This window comes from Gopherus evgoodei, chromosome 2 (genome assembly GCF_007399415.2).
Source record: "Gopherus evgoodei ecotype Sinaloan lineage chromosome 2, rGopEvg1_v1.p, whole genome shotgun sequence".
NCBI classification, from domain to species: domain Eukaryota; kingdom Metazoa; phylum Chordata; order Testudines; family Testudinidae; genus Gopherus; species Gopherus evgoodei.
Window position 1 is genome coordinate 52,975,107 of NC_044323.1, and position 26,060 is coordinate 53,001,166.

Sequence of the window (26,060 nt, forward strand, 5' to 3'; positions counted from 1 at the left end):
TGCTAGGCATGGAGGTTGATGTTAGGTGAGGGGCAGGAGGGAAGGTGTGGAGGAGAGACTTGAGCTGGCAGCACTTCTTTCTTCTCCCCACACCCAACTACATTGAATCACTGCTTGAAGAGGTCAACACTATAGAAGCACCACTTCTGTTGGAAAAGAGCAATATGCTAGGAGAGAAGGTTGGGTGGGGAACAGAGATGTCTGAGGTGCTTCACTGAGATTAAGGGACTTAAGAGCATGGGGCACAGAGTGTAGCAGCTGAAACTGTGGGAGTGGGAACAGGAACATGTAGCTCCTCTTCTCCCTTTCACTGGCTCTTGTTGCACCCTAATAACCATGGGATTTTGCCATTTTGGCTACTGTCTTTCATATAGCAGGGTGCATCAAGGGCCAGTGCTACCATTTAGGCCAACAGGGCAGCTGCCTAGGGCGCCAAGATTTGGGGGTGGCAAAAAGCGGCACCCCCAAAAAATTTTTAAAGCATTTCAACGGCTACTGCGCTGGGAGGGAGAGAGAGTCTAAGCCGCCGCTGGCAGCCCAGGGGTTCCCCTGGGTCACAGCGCCACCGGCAGCCAGGGAGTTGTACCACACAGTCGCGGCTCCACTTCTCCTGCCTCCCAGGCTTGCGGCGCCAATCAGCTGTTTGGCTGGGGTGGGGAGGTACCGCCCGGCTCCCCAGGCTGGGGAGGTGGGGAGCTGCCACGGGGGTGTCTCAGGTCAGGGTGGGGGAGCTGCCACAGGGCTCCTCACCTCTGCTCCACATCCTCCCCAAGCACTCTAATTCTTCCACCTCCCAGGCTTGCGGCGCCAATCATCTGTTTGGCTCCGCAAGCCTGGGAGGAAAATTAGAGCAGGGGCGGCGTGCTCGGGGAGGATGTGGAGCAGAGGTGAGCTGGGGTGCGGAGGTGCTGCACAACTCCCTGTGGGGGGAGCTGCCGCGGGGGCGGGGGGTGAGTCAGGGCAGAAGGGGGCCAGGGAGCTGCTGCAGGGTTGGGGCCCTGGGTGCATCCATTAGACACCGCCTCACAATTTATTTCATTGTCATATTACATTGGCTGAAAAAATACTGCACTAGGCCATGGTGCTAGAGTCACCATCACTTTAGCCAGCATCTCCTCTAAAATTTGCACCCCTTTTTGTTTCAAACTAAAGTTTTTGTAATTCCACTGAAGTTTTGTCACCCAAAATCTGAGAAACTTAGCTTTCCACAATGAATATTTCATGCAGCTCTACCTCCAACTATTGTACTTTGTTTCTCTCTGTTGGCTAGTAAGAAGAAATACTGTCTCCAACTGTGATCCTGAGCTCAAGCAACTCATCCCCAAAATGCTTGGTCTTCATCACCAGCCAAAGCAATACTTCTTTGGGGTTCAGACATCAGAATTATGAAAATATTCCAGCTTTTTAAGAAAAACATATTACCTAAAAAGTACACACTTCCAGTGCTGAAATTATGATGCAGTGTTGTTCAGCTGTGATTGAATAGCAGAGCTTTATTGTTCACATTCCAATCATTTGGTAATCCATAACCTGCTTAAAAGGGCACATTCTGTTCTCACTTATATCTGTAAGTCAAAAGCAGGTCCATTCAACACAATGAAGTTAGGCCTTTAAGTATGGGAAGGAAGAGTTTGCAATGTTATTCTACATTTAATACACAAACTATATGAGGCTGGTGAAAGCAATGACCAAATTAGCATTATTAACCATTCTATATGAAAAATATTACCGTACTTAAAAAATTGGTTGTTCGCCAACTAATCACTAATGGCCCAATTTAACATCAAATATAGGTCATACTACCTCAAAAGTTTTTGAAAGTTAGCTTGCATAATGTAAAAGTCTGACCTAGTTTTGGATGAAATGGTTATTTAGTGAACAAAATTTCAGTGTGTGTCTGCCTTTGCATAATAGCCATCTGCAACAAAGATTTCATACATTATATGCATCATCTGAATGCCAGAGAATCTGATTGCACTGAGTAAGCATACTTTGCACTTGGCCAATTCATTACAAAAGGCTGCATTTTCTGTAAATATTTCCTATCAATACCAGTGAGCGCATTTTTAAAACCAAGATGGACAAGATAGAAAGAGAGGGATTAGAATTTTCTGTTTGGCATCATGCAGTAGTCCTCTGAACAAGAAATGTCATCTTCTTTATATTTGCCACAAGGTGATAAAATGAACAAGTGCCAGCAAGTGGAACATTCTGTTCCTCCATTTTTGCTTTCCTCCCAGGAAACACTGTTTTCTACCCACACTTTGAAAAAATATTGCCACCCGGCTGCTTCCATCATACAGGGAGTTAAAGAGTGTCAGAAACATATACAGTACATAGTATATCTCTGGACTAATTTCTCCCCTTCCTTAATTCTAGGGTTGGCTCATCTTCTCCCTCTTCCCCATCCCCTGAAATTTTGAACAAAACATTCCACAACCTTTTGGTTTTCAGCTGAAATATTTTGGCAAAATAAGTGTTTTCTGAGAAAAAGCAGGTATTTTTTGCAAAAAAAAAAATATTTTTTATCAAAAAAAAACTTTAACAGAAAATTTCTGACCAACTCTCCTTAACACCCATGCAACTCCATTTACTTCAGGATGGCAAACGAGGACAGAAATTAGCCTATCCTCTGAAAACTCCTCAAATCTAGTTACATTTCTTTCAATCTAGATTTTATAACCTAAGGTGTAAACAATGCTGGGCTCAATTTCTTAACATGTACACTGCAGATTTCTTTTGATAAGGATACCTGCTGTTAGAAAATCCAATAATGGTCCAGGGTAACAATAGTTGCTGTAGTATATGGAGTTTCATAGCCCTAACACTTCTATTCATCATCTCTGTACTTTGAGTTGTCGGCATTCTGACCACTGCTGAGAGAGACGTGCATTGTTAAGAGTGAAATACCTTACACTGGTTCACCTATGAATCTCACTTTTAATATTAAAGTGCAATTTATTTATACAGCAACTTTCATTCTAAAGGACTAGATCCCAAAGCCCCTAGGAGTTATTATATATGCATTGAGATTTATAAGAGAGACAAATATATACAATATATACCTGTGATTTCTAGAGGCAGAAATTTAATGAACAGCTAAATTAAAGGCAAAACCACCAGCAAATATATACATTTTCAGGGAGAGTCAATGGAAATTTCTAGTAATGTTATACACAATTTATAAAGATGCTAAGAGGAGATATATATCTGTTAATTTTTTCATGATTACATTTGGATCTATTTAATTGCTAATATTCTGAAATTTTAAATCATAAAATACAACCAATTCTAAGGACTAAATCATTCTTTTTACCAGTAACTTCTGAGTTGGGATCTTAATTGTAAAATGTACTATATGAACACCTTTTAGTGGTTAATAGGACCTGTCACGCGATAGGTACACCCCATCACAGGATGTCAGGTCATGGGAGGGAGGACACAAAATGGGGATTTGACAGCTCACGTGGTCTAGGATCTGGTGTCAATATGGCTCCTCTGGCTCCCAGGGCAGCGTGGACCAACGGCCAGAGTCAATAAAGCAGCCCTTCTGCTCAGGGCAGCATGGCCCAATGGCCAGAGCCAAGAGTTGTCCTTTGAGAGGAAAGTCCACCCCTTCAAGGGAGGTTGACTGCACCCTATGGTGGGTGATATTGGGGTAAGGAAACCTAGGCCCACCCTTCTCCACCAGGTCCCGACCCAGGGCCCTAAGGAACCAGTATTTTTGTGATCAGTTTCAGCCTCTTGTTACTACAGTCTCGATCTCTGGGTCCCTTCCTACTCTGACTTCCAGTGGCAGCAATAGCGCAGCCTCAGCAATCTCTTCTCCATCAGCCTCAGTGGTCAGCTGGGTGTCACCAGGGTCTCCGTACAGCTGGCTTCTGAGGCCTGGGGCTCTGGAAGCTTCCCTGCAGTGTATGTCTAGTGTCCTCAGTAGTCAGCCCAGACTGAGCTTAACTGCTCCTTTTTATACTCTGGTTCCAGTCTGAGCATGCCCAGCAGCAGCAAAGAGAAATGGCCTCTTCGCCTACAGAGTGTGGTTAACACCTACGGAACTAGTGTGTGTACACCCTATCACATGACCTCTGAATAGCGTTGCCAACTTTCCACTCACACAAAACCAAACACCCATGCTCAGGGGCGGCTCCAGGCACCAGCATGCCAAGCAAGCTCTGCCGGTCGCTGTGAGGGCGGCAGGCAGGTTGCCATCCGCGGCATGCCTGCGAAGGGTTTGCTGGTCCCGCGGCCACAGGCGCGTCGCCGAATCCGTGGGACCGGGAACCTCCCCCAGGCAAGCTGCCGAAGGCAGTCTGCCTGCCATGCTTGGGGCAGCAAAATACCTAGAGCTGACCCTGCCCATGCCCCGCCCCTTCCCCAAGCCTGCCCCCCTACTCCATCCACCCCTCGGCTCTCCCCACCCTCACTCACTAGCTCATTTTCACCAGGCTGGTTCATGAGGCTCAGGTGTGGGAGGGGGTGAGGGCTCCAGCTAAGGGTGCAGGCTTGGGGTGGGGCCAGAAATGAGGAGCTCAGAGTGCAGGAGGGGACTCCAGGCTGAGGCAGTGGGTTGGGATGTGAGAGGAGATGAGGACTCCCACTGTGGGCTCTGGAGTGGGAACAGGAATAGGGGTTTTGGCAGCAGGAAGGGGCCCTGGGCTGTGGAGTGTAGCCAAAGGGTTTGGCATATGAGAGGGGGCTCCAGGCTGAGGCAAGGGGCTAGGCTGTGAGAGGAGATATGGGCTCTGGGATGCGGGTGCAGGTTCCAGGGTGGGGCCAGAAATGAGGGGGTTCAGGGTGCGGAAGGGAAATGAGGGCTCTGGCTGGGGGTGAGGCTCTGATGTGGGGCAGTGATGAGGGCTTTGGGGTGTAGGAAGGTGCTCTGGGCTGGGACTGAGGGGTTCAGCGTGCAGGATGGGGCTCTGGGTTGGGGTATGGGAGAGAGTGAGGGCTCTGGCTGGGGGTGAGGGTTCAGATGTGGGGCAGTGATGAGGGCTTTGGCGTGAAGGGTGCTCCGGGCTGGGACTGAAGGGTTTGGAGAGTAGGAGGGGGATCAGGGCTGGGGCAGGGGGTTGGCACACAGGGGTGAGGGTGCTCTGGACTGGGACTGAGGAGTTTGGAAGGTGAGAGAGGGATCAGGGCTGCGGCAGGGGGTTGGGGTGCGGGACGGGAGTGATGGCTCTGTCTCAGGGTGTGGGCTCTGGGGGATCAGGGGCTGGGTTGCAGGAGGATGCTCCAGGATGGTATCAAGAGGTTCAGAGGGCAGGAGGGGGATCAGGGCTGGGGCAGGGGGGCGTGGGGCTCAGGGGTGTAGGCTCTGGGCAGTGCTTACCTCAAGCAGCTCCCAGAAGCAGTAGCATGTGCCCTCTCCAGCTCCTAGGTGGAGGTATGGCTAGGCAGCTCTGCACACTGCCCCATCTGCAGGTGCTGTCCCTGCAGCTCCCATTGGCCATAGTTCCTGACCAATGGAAGCTGGGGGGTGGTGCTTGGGGCAAGGCAGCGTGCACAAGCCCCTGGCTGTCCCTACACATCGGAGCCAGAGGAGGAATATGCTGGCTGCTTCCTGAGAGGCACGCGGCATGGAGGCTAGCAGGGAGCCTGTCAGGCCTGCTGCATGGCACCACCAACTGGACATTCAACAGTCCAGTCAGCGGTGCTGACCGGAGCCACCAGGATCCCTTTTCACTAGGTGTTCCAGTAAAAAACCAGACACCTGGTCATCTTACCTCTGAGTTCATTCTTCTATTATGAAATCTTCCCTCTTGAGTTCTAAGAAGTGTAGCACTTCATTTATTTTAGCATCTGTGGGAAGCAAGCTCTTCTATCACTGAATTTCACATACTTTTTCTTATTCATCTACTGTCTATTCTCACCCACCTGTGAATTAAGCCCCTGTTGAAATGACTGAGAATTCTGCACATGAGATACGAGGGGAAAATACACTCCAAGTTTGTCCGAGGGGATTTTTCAGAGCAAACCCTATCAAAAATGGACAAATTGATTTCTAGGTGGTATGAATTTGTTCAAAAACGGCAGCAAGATAAATACGCTTTATCTGTATTTCATTTCTACAGTGATAAAAATGTTGGGCTTGGTACAGTCTCATTGGTCCAGGCTCATTTTATAGCTACCAAACACTGGACTTCCAAACAGCCGGCCAAATCCTCAGCTGGTGTCAACTGCATTACTCCCTTGAAAGTAATGGAGCTACACCAGTTAATGCCAACTGAAAGTCTGTTGTTCTCATAATAGAGCAATACCCAAGGAAGACATCGCTCTTTTGTGAAATAAATCTTTCACACATTCAGGAAGGATAGGAGGATAAAGTGATTAGATACTTTCTGGAAGATTCTGCTTTGATATTGATCACCATGTAGTATTGTTGTTTCAATTGATACATGAAATGTATCAGGAGAAGTTGGGAATTACAAAGGTGCCTGCAGGAGCTGAGTGGCCTGCTCCCACTGAAAGCACTACATTGGCACCTTTGAAAATCTCAAAACAAATTTTACCGAAATAGTATTTTTAAGTTATGTGCCTCATACAAAGTCTCTGGGTACATTTGTAATTTAAATGTATTATTGCAAAAGCTATATTAGTTTAATTTTTCTACAGTCCACATGTTCTATATAATATTTTAGGCTGCATTTACTTATGTTTTTACCTGTCAGTTTTCTTCTGTACACTATTCTATACATTCTGACTGTTTTGATGAAAATCGAACCTGTAATTCTTTAATTTAAAATGGAATACCAAAAGCAGAGATCTGATAACAAGCATTTAACATGGACTAAAACTGTCACATTAGAAAAACAAAATATAAGCCAGATATTTGCCCAGTTACAAAATAGTTAGCCACTTAAATGGCCCTCTTAAAAAAAAAAAAAAAAAAACATGAGGGATAACTTGAGTCCCACCATTAGTTTAAGAATCTAAATATGAAAAGTGGTTTTCAACCTGTGGTCCATGCATGCCTGCGGGTCTGGAGACTGTCATAGGCAGTGGTCCCCAAACCTTTTCGGTCATGGCCCCCATCCCCTTACCCGGTTTGTGCCCCCCGGGGAGTAGGGCTGCCAACTTTCTAATTGCACAAAACAATGCCCCCTGAACGTGCCTCCATGCCCCTCTCCACAGTTTGGGGACCACAAGTCAGGGGGTCTGCAAAAGGTTATCATTACCATAGAATAGTGATTTTCAACCTAGGGTCCATAGACTATGTGTAAGATTTCCATCTGAAATTTGATAGGGGTCTGCAAATGAAAAAAGGTTGAACGCCACAGAAGATAAATTCCTGCTCCCATTGAAGTTGATGTGAGTTTTGCCACTGTGTTCAATAAGGGCAGATTTTCACACTCAGACTAAGAAAGGAGGGAGCAGTTTAACTGTTATGTCTAGTTTAATTTGGCCATGGAAATGGCCTAATTAAACTAGACAACCCTTTACTAGCTCACCTCTATTTATAAATACCATACCACATTAAACAGCTGAATTCCCTCATTCCTTAAAAAAAAAAAAAAAAAAAAAAATACCCACAACCTAATATATGCACCATCTTCAATATTTCATCCCATTTCCAAAGGTAGTAACCCTCAAAATCCAATACTGATCTTAGCTTTACCTTGATCAATACTAATCTCTGAGATAAATTAGTCTTTACATTGTCCTCAATAAAAGTCATTACAGGTATGTTAGTGAAACACTACAACATATGTTTAATTAAAGAGACCACTAACTGTGTGTTTTTCCCCCAATCTTTATACCTAGGATTTCTATCCATTATCCTTAGCAACAGTTTTAATGTGACTAAATTCTCATAATTACATAGTCACTAATGATTTCTCAAGACACCTTGACCTCACCTCTTTTATTTTACAACTAATGTTCTTTCTACCACACATTGTATATATCTAACTGGAGGAATAACACCATATTATAGTGTTGTTAGGTTATTAGAGTCCAATTTTGTTCTCATTAAAAAGTCAATGGAAAAACTCCTCTTGTCTTCAAGGGGAGAAAAATTGAGCCCTTAAAATTGGAATGGGCCTGGACTACTAGGTTGTGATATAAAGCTCACTGAAATCAATGTGGAAGTCTTCTTTGCTTTCAAAGAGTTTTGGAGGAATTAAAGCTGTTTTCTCAAGGAAAAAAAATCCACAGCACTTAGAAGTGTATTTATATAGAACTGAATGTTTTTAGAACACAGATTTGTATTAAGTGTACGAACACAGAGAACTGCAAAAATGAGAATATAAACCCATACATTGATACAAGTGAGTTATATTGTGGTAGCACTCCATTGACTTGAAAGATACAGGATCAGGATCTTCTTCTTCCTCCTTAGTGGTTATAACACACAGAACAATTTTTCAAGTTTACCAGTTATTTTAATAAAAAATAATAAAATACAAATATGATTTACAACTTGTGAGTACAAGATATTAGATAACAACAAGTCTTCCTCCCACAATCTTGTGAAATGTAAGATTTTGCTAGATCCCAGCTCTAGACTGTAAATTACTTGAAGCAGTGATCACATCTTCAGACTCTCCCTAAACTAAATTAAATAATAGTAGTATTCTATATCAATCTAATGTTAATGGTTAATCTTGCAGCTTGGTTGCAGCAAAGGGGTTAGCAAAAGGAGACAAGAACAGAAAAGTAGGCTGAATCTATGTTATACAGAGCCTTTAAGACATAGGCAAAGTTTAAATTTGATGCAGAAGCCAAGGGGAAGCCAATAAAGAGGGTCTAGAGGGGCAGAAAAACTTGAGGACTTTTGGAAATGCATTTTAAACAGACTGAAGGGGAATGACACAAAAAAAAAGGAGGAAAGTAGCAGAGGCAAGAAATAACTGGGAGGAGGACAGGGTTTTTATAGAGTGGGTATGGAGAGCATAGGCAGATTTCAGAGATGTAGAAAGGAAAAGATTTCACAATAGCTTCAAATGTAGGAGGAGATAGAGGAGTTAGAAACAATACCAATATGGTAAGCCTGAGAGACAATGAGTATAGTGAAAATGCCAAATGTGACAGAGTCTGGAAAAGGAAAGGAATGCTTTGGAAAAGAGATGATGAACTCAACTTTTCTCTAGATGATTCAATTTCAACCACACTCCAAAATATAACATGACCACAAAATATAAACATAGCCACACATCACAAAAATGAGTGTGCAAGTTTCCATGGAATCTCATGCTTTTTATGCTATTTTGATCTCTCTCTCATACTTTCAAGTCAGGGCATATCTTCGGTCACTCACTCACTCATGCCCGTCACCCCAATCAGGGTATGGGCCGCCAACCACATATCTCCAGAGTCCTCTGTCCTGAGCCATTCGCTCTAGCTGGTTCCAGGTATAGCCCATTTTTTTGCTATCAGCCTGAAGGTCGCGTCGCCAGGTGTTTCTTGGACGGCCTCTTTTTCGCTTGCCTTGGGGGTTCCACCGCAGTGCCTGTCTCATGATGTTAGGTGGCTGTTTACGTAGTGTATGTCCTACCCAACTCCATCTTCTCCTTTTGATTTCTTCCTCTGCTGGGAGTTGACAGGTCCTCTCCAAGAGGTGGATGTTACTGATGGTGTCTGGCCAGCGGATCTGGAGAATCCTTCTGAGGCAGCTATTAAAGAAGGTCTGGATCTTCCTAATGGTTGTTTTGGTTGTCCTCCAGGTTTCAGCTCCATACAGTAGGACTGATTTCACATTGGAGTTGAACAGTCAAATTTTTATTGCCAAAGACAGCTCTCTGGAGCTCCCGATGTTCTTGAGCTGTAGGAAGGCTGCTCTTGCCTTACCAATCCTTACTTTGATTTCTGCATCTGTGCCACCCTGCTGGTCAATGATGCTACCTAGCTAGGTGAAGGACTGCACTTCTTCCAGGGGGCTTCCATTCAGTGTGACTGGGTCCATTGCTGATGGAGTTAATCCTAAGGATCTGGGTCTTGTCCTTGTGAATGTTGAGGCCAACCTGGGATGACGTGGCTGCCACTACGTTGGTCTTCTCTTGCATCTGCTGTTTACTGTGCGAAAGGAGTGCAAGGTCATCAGCAAAGTCCAGGTCATCAAGCTGGGTCCACAATGTCCACTGGATTCCGTTCCTACGATCGTAAGTGGATGTCTTCATAATCCAATCGATGACGAGGGAAAGAGAAGTGGTGACAACAAGCATCCTTGCCTGACTCCAGTTTGCACCTGGAAGCTGTTAGTAAGCTGCCCCCCATGGATCACTCTACAGTGTATACCGTCATATGCGTTCTTGATCAGGTTGACCACCTTTGCTGGGATGCCGTAGTGCCGAAGGAGCTTCCAGAGGGTCTCTCGATCCACGCTATCGAACGCTTTCTCATAATCAACAAAGTTGACGTACAACGAGGAGTTCCACTCCATAGACTGCTCGACTATGATGCGAAGCATTGCTATCTGGTCCATGCATGATCTATTCTGCCGGAAACCTGCCTGTTCATCTCGTAGCTGTGGATCGACGGCATCCTTCATTCTCTCTAAGAGGACTCGGTTGAAGACCTTCCCTGGCACCGACAGGAGTGTGATTCCTCTATAATTGGCACAGTTGCTAAGATCTCCTTTCTTGGGGATTTTGATGAGATATCCCTCTTTCCAGTCTACCGGAATCACTTCTTCTTCCCATATCTTCTCAAAGAGGGGGTACGGCATTTCCACTGAAGCATCCAGGTCTGCTTTCAGGGCCTCTGCTGGGATGTCATCAGGTCCAGCCACCTTCCTATTCTTCATCGTGGTGATGGCTTTTCTGATCTCATCTCTGGTTGGTTTATCGCAATTAATTGGGAGGTCGTCGTTGGCTGGGTTGATATCTGGTGGATTTGGTGGTGCTGGTCTGTTCAGGAGTTCCTCAAAGTGCTCCGCCCATCTGTTCATCTGTTGTTCTATTCCTGTTATAGACTTTCCCTGCTTGTCTTTAACAGGACGTTCTGGCTTGCTGAACTTTCCAGACAGTTGCTTGGTAGTATCACACAGCAGTTTCATATTGCCGCTGTATGCTGCCTGCTCCGCTTCTGCTGCCAGTTCATCCACATACTCTCTCTTGTCCTTCCTGATATTCCTCTTCACTGATCTATGGGCTTCAGCATACTCTTTTTCAGCTTTGGCCTTTGCTGCTCTAGTCCTGCTGTTATTGACTGCTGCCTTCTTCTTCTTTCTGTCTTCTATCTTGATCAAGGTCTCTGCTGTGATCCACTCTTTCTGCTGGTGTTTCTTAATTCCAAGCACTTCCAGGCAGACTGACCTAAGTGTCTCTCTCACTTTCTGCCATCTGTTTAGTACACTGTCTTCCTCTTCCTCAGACCGATCCTGTAATACTGAAAACTTATTCTTCAGCGTCAGTCCAAAATCTTCCTTGGTCTTATGGTCCTTCAGAAGGCTGACGTTGTACTTCACTCTTCTGTCTGATGCGTCTATCCAGTTCTTTTTCAGCTTCAGCTTCAATCTGGCCACCACTAAGTGATGGTCGGACGCCGCGTCTGCTCCTCTTCTAACTCTAACGTCCTGCAAGGATCTTCTGAACTTCTTGCTAATGCAGACATGATTGATCTGATTTTCTGTCATGCCTGCTGGTGATACCCAGGTACTCTTGTGGATCCGCTTGTGAGGAAAGATGCTACCTCCTATGACCAGGTTGTTAAGTGCACACAGATCCACAAATCTCTCTCCATTCTCACTCATCTCTCCCAGAGCGTGGGTCCCCGTGACTTGTTCATATCCTGTGTTATCTGGTCCAATTTTGGCATTAAAGTCTCCCATAAGGATGATGATGTCTTTGGGAGAATCTCTAATATTTTCTGGAGTCTGTTGTAAAAATAATCTTTGTCCTCCTCTTCGCTGTCATTAGTTGGAGCGTAGCACTGAACAACATACATTATAATCCTCTTCATTTTAGTTCTGAAGGATGCTGTGATGATCCTGGGACCATGTGCCTCCCAACCAATCAGTGCTCCCTGTGCCTGCTTGGACAACATGAAGCCTACTCCCTGTGTGTGGGGTGCATCGCTCTCTTCATGTCCTGAATACAGCAACAGCTCTCCTGTCAACAGTCGTCTCTGTCCCGCTTGCGTCCATCTTGTCTCGCTAATGCCTAATAGGGTCAGGTTGTTGCTCCTCATCTCTGCTGTAACCTGCGCCGTCTTTCCTGATTCGTACATGGTCTTCACGTTCCACGTGCCTATGGTAATCCTCCTGGTTGCAAGAAGGGTAATCGGCTTAGTGGCTTCCTCACGGCTTTTACTACCCAGCGTCATGCATCTTCGAGTTGAAGACCGTTCTTTTTCCAGGGTAAAAGTCTCTGTTGTCTCTATTGTTGGCGTTTCTGTAGCAGATTGATTTTTTTACGAGGTGGAGTTGCTAGCCCCACGCCCAACAATCCTCCTCTGACTTGGGACAGGCAGATGGCCCCAAAGGACCTCTCTGGTGGAGTTATATTTTCGGTCATACTCTGTTATTGACATAAAACCATTGTCACATAAGATGTAGAATATGTTTAGTTCAGATCCATTTTACTCTTACTTTCAGATATTGACAGGTAAGAAGTTGCATGCACATGAGAAAATATGAAATAATTAAATGAGTACTGTCATAATACGAAGAGGTCTACATTAAAAAAAAAATCTACAAGGAATAGACTTTTCTCCTAATAAATGAACGTTTAGCTTCCTAGCCAGAGCCTGTACAATGTGATATGAACAAGAGTGTGCAACAGATGCAAGCCACAGATTGTATTAAGCCAAAAAGCACAATATTTCCTCCCTTAAATTATATGCTGAAAATAAATATTGGTTGAAATACTGATTGCTTAGTTACAGTTTAATACTTAATCAGTGCTGATGAGAAAGAAGTGACTTTACAGTTTTAAAACATTCTTTGGTAAAGAATTCCATGCCAGTCACAATGACATACTAGTTATCTAAAATGATCAGGAAAAAAAATGTAGACTAGACACTCAAGACGGTCCCTAGAAAAAGATTACTTCTATGTTGGCAGTTACATCCCAGATTTATCTAGACCAATAAAACTCAATCAACTACAAACCAACACACTAACATCAAGTCTTCTGGAGACACACACACATGTACATACGTTAGATTTGAACCACAACATTCTGTTACTGCAGAATGGAGCAGGAAAGGTGACAAGACAAAAGCCTTTGTGGCTGTGTGTGTGAGGTTCCTCTAGAAAGACAGGCAGTTGCTAAACATTGCCCCCCAGGATGTTTCAAAGAAAAGAGGAACAAACCAGCTGAAAGATAAATTCATTAGCAACCAGGAGTGTGATAGCATGGGTTTTAAAGGCCACCAACAGATCTAATAAAAATCAGTCTGGAGATCTCTTTGATACATAGCCAAGAGATGATCAACCATTAATATCAAATACAGCCTCAGGGAATGTCTACACTACAAACTTAAGTCGACTGCAGTTAAGTTGACATCCAGCAGCTGCAGTAATTAAATCGGTAATGCGTGTCCATGCTACACTCCTTGTATTGGTGAAGCATGTCCTCACTAGCAGCGCTTGCATCGATGCAGAAAGCAGTGAACCATGGGTAGCTATACCACAATGCAACTCACTGCAGGGGGTTTTGGGAAGGGCTTGCAATGCCTCATGGGACAAACATTCTTGTAGGGGGGAGTGAGAACATGGCTTCAATGTCCCATGATGCAGTTATCTCCCTCCTTCTCCTGATTTCAACTGCAACCCATATTTTGCACCTTTTTTCAAAAGGTTGGCATAGCCACATGTATGCCAGATCCTGAGAAACAGGGACTCCACTCAGCATTATAAAGACCACAGCACACAGCTTGTCCTGCAGTATTTCCAGAGCTGAGAGAGGAGCCGCCACACAGAACATTGCTATGTCCTTCAAGCTGGAATGAATGAAACAATTCCTGGTTGCTGCTGGCAGTCACACAGCACCTGAACACATTGAAGTGACATTTCTGGTCCCAAGAAACAAGCACTGACTTGTGGGATCACATTGTTTGCAGTTCTAGGATGATGATCAGTGGCTGCAGAACTTTAGTAGGCACAAGGCCACTTTCCAGGAACTGCGTGCAGAACACTTCCCAGCCCTGCAGTGCAGCGGAACTAAAATGAGACATGCTTCCACAACGGAGAAGTGAGTAGTGATTGCTGTGTGGAAGTTTGCAACCCCAGACTGTTACTGGTCAGTGGGAATCAATTTGGAGTTGGTAAATCCACTGTGGAGACTATTGTGATCCAAGTATGCAGGGCCATTAGTCGCCTTTTGCTAAGAAGCATTGTGATTCTGGGCATTGTGCAGGAGATACTGGATGGTTTTGCCACCATGCGGGTTCCCTAACTGCAGTGGAGCAACAGATGGGATGCATATTCCTATCTTAAAATCATGCCACTTTGCCAGAAAGGGATACTTTTCAATGGTGATGCAAGCACTGGTGGATCACCAGGGCCATTTTACTGATATCAACGTTGTATGGTCAGGGAAGGTTCATAACACATGCATCTTTAAGAACACCAGTCTGTTCAGAGAGCTGCAAGCAGGGACTCTCTTTCCGGAATGCAAAATAATCATTGGTTACATTGAAATGCCAATAGTGGTCCTGGGAGACCCAGCCTAACCCTTACTCCCATGTCTCATGAAGCCGTAAACCAGAAAGCTGGACGGCAGCAAGGATTGGTTCAACAGGCTCAAAAAGTGCAGAATGGTGGTGGAACATGCCTTTGGCCATTTAAAGGGTTGCTGGTGCAGTTTGTTTACTAGGTTAGATCTCACTGAAAGCAATATCCCCATGGTTATAGCTGGCTACTGTGTGCCCCATAATATCTGAAAGGCAAAAGGACAGAAGTTTCCACAGGGGTGGGGTGTGGAGGTGAAGAGACTGCTAATTTTGAGTAGCCAGATACCAGGACTATAAGAGGAGCTCCGTACAGAGCACTGTCTCAGGGAGGCTTGGAAAACCAGTTTCAGAAATGACTCACAGTAACGTGCTTCTCGGTATTGTGCCTTCCCGTAGTGTGAACCTTGCTGTGTTGCTGAATTTTAGTCTCCAGCACACATCTCCATTGCCTCAGTTTCCCTGTTCCTGCCCAGCCCCCCTTACCTCTATTTTAATTTAATAAAAGAATATTTCATTTTCAAGACATGGACTTTTACTGAACAAACATACTGACACTTAAAGATCACAACTAGAATTTAATTTGGGACACAGGATGAAATAAAATTGAGAGGGAAAAAACACATTCATCTTGTCTTTAAAAAGCACAGTGGCCTTACCTGTCACACATCATGTGTGCAGCTTTTATTCTTAGGACCTTTACATGGGGTTGAGAGGAAGGGATATTGCATTTTCCCATCTGGCCTCATGGAATGTTTGGGGGAGGGGAAATACAGCAATGTTGGAATGCCATTCTGCAGAGGGAGTCTAGCCTCAAGGCACTTTTCCTGATGGTCAGCCAGATGCCTCAACACATCTGTTCGTTCAGAATCCCCAGCATCTCCTGCTGCATGCTACGCTCACTCTCCTGGGCTGCTCTCCTGCTCGCAATGTCCACGCCCAGTTTTTCACAGAGAGTAATCCTCCAGGATCTCTGCTCAGTGTCTATTGTCCCAGAGGCAGTCATAATCTCATTAAACATGTCATCACGCATTCTCTTTCACCTTTGTCTTATCTGGGAGAGCCTCTACACCAGTGTGGAAGAAGAGCTAAGCGCCACACTTTCAGCTGTAAGACATGGAAAGCACAAAGCAACCATTGTCAGTACAGACCCAGTGTCTAGTACAGAGTTGCTATATAAAAAGAATCACTTCCCTTATTTCATGGAAGGTTAAGGAAGAACATTTTATTTTACACAAGGTATTCACTGAACCAGTTTGCTGTCCCAGCCATGGTGAATATGGCCCCAGGACATGGGCACTGGACCGTCAGCATCAGTGGGTGGGTAACCTGTGGCAGGACCATAGGTGGGCAAGGGGCCATACAACCTTCCCTTTGTAACATGGATGTTGTCTGGAGATCAGGAACCTGCACTGACCCTCCCAAACTGTAAGCCTTGGCAGTGACTGTGCTGGGATGGGGGTGATGCTTGCAGTGGCAAGTGGGCACCACAAAATTTCCTTTTTCCCCCTCACCCTCCAGTACCCCTGCTGCTAGCCATTGCCCAAGGCTTGCAGTTACTAAGGTCAACCACTGAGACCCAAATTATAGCCATGTTTTGGAAATCATGGGTGAAGGTGCAGAAAAATCACAATGGGTGGGCAGGAGCAAGAAAGCACAGGCACTACTGTTTGCAGTCCGAGCAGCTGAAATGAAAACTATCACCATCTCCTCTAGGTGACCCTACCTGATATTACTCTCCTGAGGGTAACAGAGGTGGCAAGGAAACAAATTCTGCAAGTGTCCAAGTGCAGACTGAGTCCTTATGCTTCTATGCTGTGTACTGTCATGATGCCACTGAAGTGGTATGAGAAAGCATCCTACTGCAGTGGAAGAAATAAGATAGCCCTCCCCAGAAACTTTCTGCAATGGACTGCAGACTACTTCCATGAAAGTTCCCTGAAGATCTCTGTGGAAGATTCCCAGGCCATCCTTGTATACATAAACTGTCTTTTTCATGGGGCACCTTCTGCCTAGTTGGTGTGGTGACTGGGAAGCAGATAGTCACTCTACTTCACCTTATAATTAAAATAGAATACAAGAACATGTGACCTCAAAATATTACTTGAAATTGCATACTCACCAGATGTTCCTTACCCAGCATCACACTCAGTCATGATGCTGTTCTGCAAATGGCTGGACTGCTCTGGGGTTACACACAGCCCTTGGCTCTCTGGGAGAATGGATCTTCCACTCGCCTGTCTCCCATTCTCCTCCTCCTTACCCAAGATCTCCTCTTCAGCGTTGCCTGCACTGACCCAGGACTCCAGCTCCTCAGAGGTATCCGCACTGCTCTTAGGGGTCAGAGTTGGGTCACTGCTGAGAATTACATGCAGCTCCTTGTAGAAGCGGCATGCCTGCAGTGCTGCACCAGAGTGATCATTCACTCCTTTGTCTTCTGGTATGCCCACCACAGTTCCTTGATTGCTGTGTGCCCCTGGTGTAGCCCTTCATCCCCACACCCTGTGGTGCTATCTGCTCATAGAGGTCTAAGTTTCTATGGTTTGTTCAAAGCTGTGGCTGCACAATCTCTTCTCCCCACAGACCAAGAAGATCCACCACCTCCTGTGTACTCCAAACTGGAGTGCATTTGGAGTGTGAAGTCACTATGATCAGCTGGGCAGGCTAGCTTTCCAAGCCAAAAAATGCAAAGGTCCCTGGTACTTTAACAGGGGAGGGGCTCTTTTTTGTGTACCTGGCTGCTGTGTAGTTGAACTGAAAATGTTTATGAGAGCCGTCACAGGAGAGCATTGTAGGATGCTTCCTGGAGGACAGGTAGACATAAGCAACACAGTGCTTCTACGTTGATCTAACATCGAATTAAGTGTTATGCCTCTCGCAGAGATGGAGTAATTAAGTCGACATAGCAGGTGAGTTATGTCAGTGAAAGGGACCTTGTAGTGTAGACCAGGGGTCAGCAACCTCTGGCACATGGCTTGCCAGGGTAAGCACCCTGGTGGGCCGGGTCAGTTCGTTTACCTGCCACGTTGGCAGGCTTCCACTGGCCGCGGTTCGCCGCTTTAGGCCAATAGGGGCGGCAGGAAGCGGCATGGGCTGAGGGATGTGCTGGCTGTGGCTTCCCGCTACCCCCATTGGCCTGGAGCGGCAAACCCCGGCCAGTGGAAGCTGTGATTGGCGAAACCTGCCGATGCAGCAGGTAAACAAACTTGCCTGGCGAGCCGCGTGCCAAAGGTTGCCAACCCCTGGTGTAGACACATTCATTATTAGGTTGACGTAACTGTGTTGTGTAGACCAGGCCTCAATTCCATACCCACACTGTAAACCAGATAGATATCAGAGACATCTGTGGAATTCAAGTGTTGCCAGAGCTGTTCGACACCACTTCCTCAACAAAATTCCCAACAAAAGCGATATTTGAGAAGGGACATTAATAATCAAAAGGTCAAAAATGTCCAACACTGGTTCTTGAGCAAGGGCCTAACCATGTGCATAAAGGCTTGCCACCTACAATGGTGTTAACAATAGCTATCAACAATGGGGCCCAAAGTCTCTCCGCTGTCCTTAACTAGTCACATAGGTCCAACTTGTAGGTGACTCATTATTGGTCTATAAGTAGAACTGGGTGAAAAAAAGAAAAAACATCGACAGCAAGAATCAGTTACTTCTCATCTTCTGCTCTGACACTTATCATAGACGCAAGCAGACTAGTCCAGATCAGTTCAGTTGTAACCATGAAACAATCTGACAACTCCTCACAGTTATAAACAGGAAGTGGTAACTGAGCTGCGGTAGTCTAGGTTAATCAGAGTACCCAAACTTCCAGATACTTATTGCACTAGCAGAAACCCAAGAAAACTCTGTATGCCACAGCACTGGTTAAGGCAAAAACAATACATTCACTATTGTATATGATCACGCTCACCGAGAATCTTCCAGCACTAGGGCTTCAGCTTTCTTCCTGCCACTTCCTGTCATATGCTTCCGTGAACAATAGCAAGAGGCGAAAAGGATGCAGCAGGGACACAACTTCTAGATGCCACACTGGTGGTGTCCCTGCCAGTACTAGAACTACACTGTGCCTCTTGGAAAGTTGAATTAGAAGCCGCTTGGGATAATGTGATGGTTGCAACAGAGGTCATAATTCCCTGCCTTAACATAACAGATGCATAATTTCATGGACAAATCAGTCAGCTAGATCAAGAGGCCTTGATCTCTCTAATACTAGTCCTGACTTAACCCGAAGTTTGAAGTCATGGGAGTAGCAGGGTGACCTCTATATTACCAGATTTAGAGCTGGGCAGGAAATAGTTTTCCTCAAAAATTTCATTTGTCCTGAATCACGACAAGTGTCAAAGTCTCAAAAGATTTCATAAACCAAAACTCTGGAAAAATAAAAAAAAGTTTGGGTCAACCAAAACATTGATAATATCAAAATTTTTCATCTCAATTTCAGCCTTTTATCTTTTTTTAGTCTGACTTAAAAAACCTTCATTTTGAAGCTTTAGTTGAGTTAAAACAACAAAACTTTTCATTTAAATAATGTCAAAACAGACATTTCAAACATTAAAAAAAACCAAACAAAACAAAAAAAACCCTATTTTCCAGTAAGTTTTCAAGCTGAGAGATTCATCAAAATAGATGCTGTTTTGCAAACAGTTTTGTTTTCACCAAATAGACTCCTTTGAGAGTATCCACTTAATAAGCAAGTAACAAATTTTCCCATTCTGGTTAAAACTGGTCAGGAATTGTTCAAACAACAGGGTTTTTCACTGAAAAATGTATCTTCAGGACTAGGCATCTCTTACACCTTAGATCAGTGGTCTCCAAAGTGGAGTGCACACACCCCAGGGAGTGTACAAGATGATCCATTGGGGGGCGCAGCAGCAGGAGCGCCACTAGAGCAGAAGGGTGGCACAGCAGAAGGAGCGCTGCCTGGGGGGGGGAGGGAGGAGGGTAGCCAGAGGAGGGAGGGAGCGAACGAAGAAGCTGCCTCCCCCCAACCCCAGCCAGGCAGGGCCACCTGGAACGCAGGAGCTGTAGGGGCTGCAGGGCCCTGGGCTAAGGGGGCCCCAGGATCCTGGCCTACAGCTCTAAAGCCCCTTTCAGAATGCGGCCCTGAGTCCTCCGGCCCATGGAGCAGCAGGGGCAGCCGCGCAGCCAGTGGCCAGAAAGAAGCAGCGCTTTCCCCTGCAAAGCTGGTTGGAGAGAAGCGTCACTTTGAAGCAGAAAGCACCACTTCTCTCAGTCTGCTCGCTGCGTGGCTGCCCCTCCTGAGTCCTCCAGCCCGTGCTCGCAGGGCCACATTCCAAAAGGGACTTTAGAGCTGCAGGCCAGAGCCCCGGGGCCTCCTTAGCCCAGGGCCCTGCAGCCCCTAAAGCCCCTGCACTCTGGGTGGCCCTGCATGCCCCTGGGGGGCGTCAGCTCCCAGAATCATGGCTTCCAGAATCGCAGCCATGGGGGCAGTGGTGCACTGCGCAGAGCCACCTGCACACTCCCTACACCAAACAGGAGCTGCCCCAGGTAAGTGCTCTGCACCTCCTGCCTGCCCCAGCCCTGAGCCTACTCCTGCACCCCCACCCTGAGCACCTTCCTGCACCCTAACTCCCCCCCAGACCCCACACCGAGCGCCCTCTTGCACCCTAACCCAGACCTTTGAATCACTGTATCACAAAGTGTTAAACCAAGATGTTCAGAAATAATGAAGCATATTCAATCACATTGCTCTCACTAAAAAGTATTATTATTATTAATTTTTTTTGTGAGGGCAAAAAGGTTTTTTGTACCATTAATAAATAAAATAATTTTAAATAGTTTTTCATCTTTATCTCATCCTTTTTTTCTCTTTTTGTGTATGGTTTATAATGTACATAATATATTAGTATAGTAATACATGTATATAATTTATACATAAATATACATATATTGGGGGTGCATGCTCAAAAATTTTTTTACTGATGGGGTGCACGATCAGAAAAGTTTGGAGACCACTGCCTTAGATAAGGAGCAAAAAATGTGGCTAACTCTACCTAGAATCATGCTTCAACAGCTACCCAACTGGAGGCAAGCTGAGCCAACAAAGCAACAGCAGATTCAGCTAAATAACTCTCAGTACAACACACAGTCCTCTTCCTCTATGACTAAATCATCAGTGGTGAGTATCTTATTGGAGATGATCATCCCTCCGTGCCATTACCCCATGCTGCCAAAATGAGGCCAACAGCAAGATCATCGGGATAAATAATGGTTGACAACCTTTGCTTAACAAATCATCTGCTATCACTAGGTTACACCACATTAACAACAGGAATCAGAGAGTTCACTACTTTGGAAACTGTCATCTTCTAAAGGCCATCTTTGGAATGTGGCCATTTTACTCTCAAGATGTTATAGTTGAGAAAAAAAGATTTTAAATTACAGAATGGCAAATGATATCTCCCTGCACTCAGACTGAACAAGCAAATAATTAAAGTGACAGGAAAATGTCTTAGGAGTTAATAGTGCATTTATAGATAAAGCTAAAGAATGACCTGATCAATACGTAAATACTGGTCAAATGAAACATAAAAGCTTAGTAAAGTGACTTTCAGATTGTGACTCAGACACAAATTAGTGCTCTGTCTCAAACTCTGCTCTTAAACTCTCTATATTGTACTTGTTTCATACTCTTTTCTCTGGCCTTCTAAACTAAACCCAAGAATAAAAGAGAGGAAATAATTTTAACTCAAGATAACTTTGTTTAGGTCAGAACCACAACCCTCACTTCTTAAAAAAACAAACAAACCATCATTTCTAGTTCTGCATTTCATTTAACAGTATTAAAAAACCTGAAAAAAAACCTGTTTCATCAGTTTCCATAAATCTCAATCTACAAAATTTCATTTGAAATTTGACGGAATTCTTACAGAACCTAAAAAGTGACACTGTTAACTTGAAGTTTTTTTAAACTGAATACTAGTGAAAATACCATTACAATGCAAAATTTCTTTAAAAAAATTAAAATCATTTTTCCTGCTTCCCTGCTGATATTTAGAAGGGCTACACAGCAACACAATCAAACATACTTGGGCCTATATAGCTTGTTCCACTTGTATTCTGTGAAGATGCTTGTTTGCTGCCATTTCAGCTTCGTCTTTGCTACTATGGCGACAAGTAAAGATACTTTTTCATAGTGTAAGGAAGTATGTGAAGTCCTCCAACTATAGTGCAAAGAGATGGTTTTGTGCTAATACAGAAAGTGAAAATGGCTACACAAAGTGCTTTCAAACAAAGTAAACAAATGGAAAAAAGTGTTTAGAAGAAAATAAGGTTCAGTCCCAGCAATCTTTTGGCTTACTTATAAAAGAACAGACAGTACACAATATTCAGATGGAAGTGTGATTTTCCAAGCTGACAGTGTAAATCCTGAAATTAAGGGCTGGTAATGGAAATGTTAATAAGACGTTTCTCTGTAATACTCTTGCTGCGCATGTGCTTCGCTTTCATACAACTAAAGTCCATTTAGAAGGGGGGAAAAAAAGCAAAGTGTGTAACCACAGCTGAATGGCCAGTTTGCAGAATATAACGATCTAAATAATAAATTTTATGAGTCCATTAACTAGATAAATCCTATGCAATTTTTTCAGTGTCACAAAGGGCAACCTTGAAAACAGAACAGAACTATTAAATGTTGTCATTGATTTGCAAATTCATTCATAATAGAAAAGCAGAAGTACGCAACACAGTGCTTTATAGCATCTTTCATATAAAGGACACCCCTGAAGAGTTAAACAGAGTGAGACAGAGCTTAAGGGATATAGCACTAAATATCCCATTTAAAGTGTGCAGTGGACAGCAACACAATCCTTTCCAGGCCTGGGAATCACCAGATTTTAGAATACCTTGCTGTGAGGAGGATGAGGAATTAGACATGCATTTTCAGTGAGACAGCTCCATCCTAGCTTTGTGCATCTCCCTCATTTCAAGCTACTTCCCCCCCCCCCCCCGCACTGTCAAGGCAGTAGAAACAACTAAAGGATGCTAATACTTCCCATCCCTGGGGCACCTTCCACCCAGTGCGTTCCCCAGCCCTTTGCCAACCTTAACTGAGCCACAAACCGCCCTGGGAGGCAGTGGTGATTGCTCCTAGTTAACAAGCAGGAGACACTGAGCAAGGGGGCGGTCAGTGACATGCCCAAGGTCACCCAGTGAAAGTGGCAGAGCTGGGACTAGCCCCGAGGACCCGGCTCCCAGTCTCCTGCGCTCACCACTAGCCAAGGATCGCTTCAAGAGTCCCCCGCCAGCAGCTTTACGGGTGTCCAACGCTGCTTCCCCGCCCGGCGCCCCCGCGGCCCGGCAGCGGGCACCTCCCCCTCAGCCTGCGGCTGCTCTGGCCCGCCAGCACCGGGCGCTGTACTCACCGCGCCTCCGCCCGGGCCGGGCTAGTCCCCAGCCCTGGCGCTGCGGCGCCGCTCCTGAACTCCGGGGGGGCAGAGCCTCGGCCAGGCCCCTCAGCGGGGTCCGGGCGCCCCCCAGGCATCGCCCCTCGCCGGCCCCCACCGCGCTCCCGCGGCCGCCCGCTTCCTTCCCCCAGAGTCACCGGCTGCAGCCGCAATGCAGCGGCGCCCGCCCGCCCCCTCCCCCAGCCCTGCAGAGGGACAGGAGCCCGGCGAGCGAGTAAAGCCCGCGGCAGCCGCCAGCCCCGCCGCGGGGCGCCCCTCGACTTCCCCTCCCCCACGCAGGGGGCACTACACGGGGCCGGGCTGCCGCTCCTCTCCCGGGGCCGCTGGGGGCGGATGGGGGCGGGGGTTGTAGTCGGGCCCCAGGCTCCCCTCAACCCACCGGCGCAGGACGGGAAGGGGCCTCCCGGCGTTCAGCACCATCGCAGCTCGCGCGTGGCCAAGCTGCTGCTCGGGTGCCGCTGCCCGGCCGCCCCCGGCGTGCGTGGGAAAAGCCATCAGCCCGCACCACGCTCCCCGCCTGCTCCTGCTGGCCCCCCTCACACCGCACAGCGCGCCACGGTCTTCTCCGGCTGACACGAACTCGGGACAGTGACTTACCTGTTATTCCCGAGGCAGCACGTCCCGAGAGTAACTTGGAAGGAGAGGGCGCTTGAGGAAAGTGACTAGTGCCTGTGCCTTGTTTGGGGTGGAGCCGAGAGAACATTTTCTCCCGCTGCTGGGCCAGCTGCCAAAATTAGATCATCGTACCACCTTCCGATCTGCCTTTATTATTCGAAAACCGAGATGGGAATAAAAAACAGAGGAATAGGGCGTTATTTTACAAGCTAATTTTGCGTTTTCTTGTCCTCATACTAATTAAAACAGACCCCTGGAAAGGTACATTAATTGCTATGAAGAGAACGATAGAAGCATTTAACCAAGAAAATTGTAAATCGTCCAGCTATTTAGATGAAGAATTAAATGTACAGTTTATCTGGGAAAGATGGCAAACAAACCACGAGATTATTTCCCATGTCTGTCTTAAACCGTTCACTATCTTTTGGGTAAAAGTTGTAAAAGGGATTAGGCAATAAAAGTACCCAGCTCTATTTCCTTGTAGCAAATGCTTCTAAAAACGAACTAATTAAAATTGTTTTCCATAATATAAGCAAATACAGTACTCACTGTAGCTGGGACTTTTGCTATTTAAATAATAATGTGGGGGGTTGATTCATGAATTACTTCAAATACTTTCAAGAGTGAAGAGAAGAAGGAGGATTCTTTACACAGTTGCCCCTCAGACATAGATTAACTGCAAAAGTAGGGCCCTGAATTTGCAAACAGGAAGCCCCTGTGTAGTCCAATGGATTGTTTCAGAGTCTTTTCTGAGGCAATCCTATATTCTATGGTATGTGAAAGCTGCAAGTGAATGAACAGGTGTGCCTTGTCATTTTCAGCTTATTTATCTTTAGTACTCATGGAAACTCTAACAAGCTCAAAATGTTATTCAAGTTTGTATGGATATTTTATTTTCATTCCTTATAAGGTACACGTGCAAACTGTCATGCAGAATGTTCATTTTATTAATTAATTACAAAAGAATATTGAACACTGTTGGGGAGCCGAATATTCAAGATGGTAACAAAGCCTCTTTCAATTAGTCTGTCCAGAATTTGTTTCATGTCACAAAAAATGAATTATGATATAAGCTTTAATCAATCTTTCATAATATCACATTGATTGAGATGTCAAAAGCTTAGCATTGATGGCTATGATAGAATAACTGTGAGTTTGATTGGATGTCTGTCAATAATGAGATCAATCTACAGTGACACCAAGAATTTTGCAGAATACTGAACTATAAATTAGGAGGTAACACAACTATTATTTTATGAAGTGGAAAGTACAAAACATGGAGTTCACTATGAATTTACACAAAAGCAATCCAACTTCTTTTAGTCATTTTTAATTTTCATTATATTTCAAAGAGGCTTTGCTTTATGCTGAATGCTTGCAAGTACTAATCCACCAGTCAACATTAAATATTAAACACTCTGAGGTCTATAGACTCTCTTCACTTACCAGTAACTGACAAAAGTTACTGCAAAACTGTCTAAACCTGGGTATTCCAGTGATATTTGTAAAACATTGCTAATCTAAGAAAAAATCAAAGTCCTTAGAAATTCTTTTTAATCTCTTCTCAGAATTTGGCATGCCTGAGCAATATGTCCTTGAAAACTTGCTTTATTTGAAACTAAGTGTAATGATTAATGTAGAAACAACACAGTTGTGAGTGTGATAATCCCTATATCCAGGAATACATAGAAAAAAATAGAAAATTTAAAAACTAACACTTTTTAGATGAAAAATCATGAAATGAGTCATTATGAGTCAGAGAAATGATTACTTTTTTCATAAATGCATAGTACTCTCCCATTTCTTAATTAACGGATAATAATGATATTGCTTGTTTGCACTTAGGACCTGCGTAGCAAAGATTTGCTGTTTGGCAAAAAAGCTCTATACTACCCGCTAGCCTTCAAGACTAATTATTATATCTCTCAGCATCTGAAGATGTACAATAAAACCTTTCAAAAAGATATTTTATGCTAAGTCATTAGGAGGTTTGATTATTCCCCTCTATTCGGCATTGGTGAGGCCTCATCTGGAGTACTGTGTCCAGTTTTGGGCCCCACACTACAAGAAGGATGTGGAAAAATTGGAAAGAGTCCAGAGGAGGGCAACAAAAATGGTTAGGGGGCTGAAGCAAATGACTTATGAGGAAAGGCTGAGGGAACTGGGATTGTTTAATCTGCAGAAGAAAAAAATGGTGGGGGAGGGGGCGGATTTGATAGCTGCTTTTAACTACCTGAAAGAGGGTTCCAAAGAGGATGGATCTAGTCTGTTCTCAGCGGTACCAGATGACAGAACAAGGAGTAATGGTCTCAAGTTGCAGTGGGGGAGGTTTAGGTTGGATATTAGGAAAAGCTTTACACTGGGAGAGTGGTGAAGCACTGGAATGGGTTACCTAGG

General features: G+C 45.1%; 1 protein-coding gene across 6 annotated transcripts in view; it reads right to left on the reverse strand.

Moving 5' to 3' along the window:
• Positions 1-23,744, reverse strand: part of THSD7A (thrombospondin type 1 domain containing 7A) — a 586,917-nt gene extending 563,173 nt beyond the window's left edge. For 4 of the 6 annotated variants that reach the window (XM_030550674.1, XM_030550676.1, XM_030550675.1 and 1 more), the window contains exon 1: positions 23,646-23,744. The gene's annotated coding sequence lies outside the window, so the exon portion shown is untranslated. Of the gene's footprint in view, positions 1-23,006; positions 23,062-23,427; positions 23,500-23,645 lie in introns of those variants that run through there. The other 2 variants (XM_030550672.1, XM_030550673.1) reach the window with 2 other exon arrangements.
• Between the last annotated feature and the right edge of the window lie 2,316 nt (positions 23,745-26,060).